Source organism: Bidens hawaiensis, unplaced genomic scaffold (assembly GCF_021521415.1).
Source record: "Bidens hawaiensis isolate Kalapana, Puna unplaced genomic scaffold, B.hawaiensis_p1.1 tig00011635_1, whole genome shotgun sequence".
NCBI lineage: Eukaryota > Viridiplantae > Streptophyta > Magnoliopsida > Asterales > Asteraceae > Bidens > Bidens hawaiensis.
In genome coordinates, this window is record NW_027491913.1 from 539,349 (window position 1) to 542,436 (window position 3,088).

The following is a 3,088-nucleotide window of genomic DNA, read 5'->3' on the forward strand; positions in this document are numbered from 1 at the left end:
TCGGGTGATGCATGTCCACCACGCCCAGTCCTGAGCTTGTTTTCCCCCCTTTTGAACCTGAGCGACATCTTCGAGAAGGTTTGAGGAGGAGAGCACCCGAAATTTCCTAGGTTTTTGAAAACGAAGTTGAAGAAATGGCGGATCCAAATGATTAAGGTCACATGGACGACTTTGCCACCGTCCCTTGATTGTTACGGCAGTAGCTTCAGGCAGTCCGAGATTGCCATGAGTTTCGAGAACAAGTCAAGTATAATTCATATGGTCGAAAATTCTATTTCTTTCCATGGTCTCCAGAACGAGGATCTACATGCTTATGTTACACATTTCCTTCGATTATGTGCGACATTCAAAATTCATGATTGTTCTGATGATGCCGTGAGGCTTCGAATTTTCCCATTCTCACTTCGTGGGTCTGCCTTGGAGTGGTTAGAGGCACTCCCTTCTGGTACTTCCCACCCGATAAAACTGCAACATACTGTGCAAACATCACTGGTTTTCGTTTCGATGATGACGAGTCACTTCATTCTGCATGGGAGAGGTTCAAGGGCTTGTTGAGAAAATGCCCTCATCACGGTTTGAGTCGCGGGCTTCAGTGTCATACATTCTTTGACGCTTTATTTGGAGCACAAAATAGGTCGTCGATCAGGTTACGGGAGGAGATTTCTGTAGGTGTACCCTAAATGAGGCGCTGGATATCTTGGAGAAAGCTGCTAAGAAGAGTTTTGCGTATAATCCGCCTCGTAGTATTCCTTCCTTTAAGGGTATTCATCATGTTGATTCAAACACCCTTGTTTCCGCCCAGTTAGAAGCTCTTACTAAAAGATTTGACCTAAATGCAATTTGAATCTGTCAAGTCTAGCTCTCGTTGTGGGGTGTGTGATGGAAAACACCAGACCAGTATGTTCCAGCAGGCCATGGTGGTGGAGGATGTTGACTTTGTGGGCCGCCAAAAAAATGCCTACAACAACTCCTATAATCCAGGATAGAGAAATGACCCCAATTTCAGCTGGAAAGATGGTGGTGGTAATCAAAATCAAAATCAAATGCCACCAGGTTTTGACCGAAAGCCAAATTATCAAAGTCAAACCCAAAATCAATCTTACCAGCAAAAGCCTCAATTTCAAGGCTCTAGCAGTGGTAGTCAATCAGGTGGGGGGGGGGGGGGAGGGGCTAGTGTTGAAAATCGTTTGACTTAACTTTTGGCTAAAACCGAGACCTTAAATCAATTGGCTGAACAGAGGAACCTGAAAATCGATGAGACTCTCCAGAGACACGATCTCGAGTTAAGAAATCAAAAAGCGTCCATTCAAATGATTGAGAACCAAGTTGGACAGATTGCTCAACTCCTCTTTGAGAGATAGCATGGTAGCCTTCCTAGTATCACCGAGAGAAATCCAAATGCTGAGGCTAACGCTATTACCCTGAGGAGTGGTAGATCCACCATTCCTGTTGATGCATCGGTTTCCACACCAAAACCAATTGCTGATGAGATGGACTGAGACTCCTGGTGAGGTGCACCCGAGGCTACTCCCAGAAAGTACCGCATAAACTAGTGAACCAGTCAGGACTTATGTTCCTCCCATTCCATACCCAAGCCGTTTGAAGAAGCAGAAGATGGAAGAGCAGTACAGGAAATTCTTAGAGCTTTTTAAGCAATTACACACTTCCGTTTCTCGATGCATTGAAAGAAATGCCTAAGTATGCTAAGTTCCTGAAAGAACTCCTCTCGAACAAGAAGAAATTGGAGGATATTTCTTGTGACTTTGAATGAGGAGTGTTTCGTGGTCCTTCAGAATAAATTACCCAAAAAAATGACCGATCCGAGCAATTTTACCATTCCATGTTTGATCGGTAGTTTGTCGGTTAGTAATGCTTTAGCCTATCTAGGTGCTAGCATAAACTTAATGCCCTATTATGTTTTTTGCAAAGCTAGACCTAGGTGAGACTAAGCCTACTCGCATGAGCATCCAGCTTATCGACAGTTCAGTGAAATACCAAAGAGGTATAGATGAAAATATGCTTGTGAAAATCGACAAATTCGTGTTTCCTGTTGACTTTGTGATCTTAGACATGGATGAGGACAAAAACGTACCACTTATCCTAGTTCATTCCTTCCTAGCCATACTAGAGCTCTCATTGATGTTTGCACCAACAGACTCACTCTTAGAGTTGGAGATGAGGAGGTGACCTTTGATATTTGGAGATCCATGCGACATCCAAAAGATCATGACGACGTGCTCTACATTGATACCATTGACTCTTGTGTTTGTGAGCACATACAGGACACGTGTGAAGAGGACTCTCTGGATACTCAATGTTGTGTTAGAGAGGTTTCTTTTAATTATGAGATTAGGAAGTTTTGACAAACTTACTAATCTATGGTTACCAACTTGAATAAATGCTCATCATGATGCTTTTTTGATATTATTAGGTTGCCTTGATTGGAATTTAATACTTAAGTTCATCTCAATTCATGATGTTTTGTCATTATTATCATTGTTATTATATCACTAGTTTGAGTGGATGCATAGTCTAGATAACTTTGTTTGGATTGATTGTTCTTTGTGTTTTTACTTGTCTTGTTGTTACATGTTAGTTTAATTAGCTTAAACATTCACTTTGATTTGCTTGTTCGGTTATCATTTAAAAAGATTTAGTATTGAAATATTACCGTACCCATGGATTGACACTTGGTTCTTGCCGACACTTTATTACAAACGATAGGCACACTTGACTTTCGTGTGTAGTGTGGTTGTAGGTGAAAACCTATTTTTTTTAAAACCCTGATTTGTGTGAAACTTTTATCCAAATGGAGCCCACACCACCACCTAGCCACTGGCCTGCTGCTGTCCTATGGAGCCCACACCACCACCTGCCACCTTACCACCGCTGCTGTTGCTTACTTGCAGCTGCTGTCTACCGGCTGCTTACCGTCGCCACTGTTGTCCATCGGCTCCACCGCCGCCGCCACTACTGTCCGCCGGCGCTGTGGCTGCCTAGTGCACCGCCACTGTCGGGTCTCGTTTGTCACCTACGGCTGCTTGTTAACTCTAGGTGTCTCGATTGGTTATTTATTAACTATGGAATA

General features: G+C 43.0%; 1 non-coding gene across 1 annotated transcript; it reads right to left on the bottom strand.

Moving 5' to 3' along the window:
* Positions 1 to 472: 472 nt before the first annotated feature.
* On the bottom strand, positions 473 to 577 carry LOC143538517 (small nucleolar RNA R71). Its single transcript, XR_013136257.1, has one exon. It is a non-coding gene; the product is annotated as a small nucleolar RNA R71 (small nucleolar RNA).
* Positions 578 to 3,088: the final 2,511 nt, after the last annotated feature.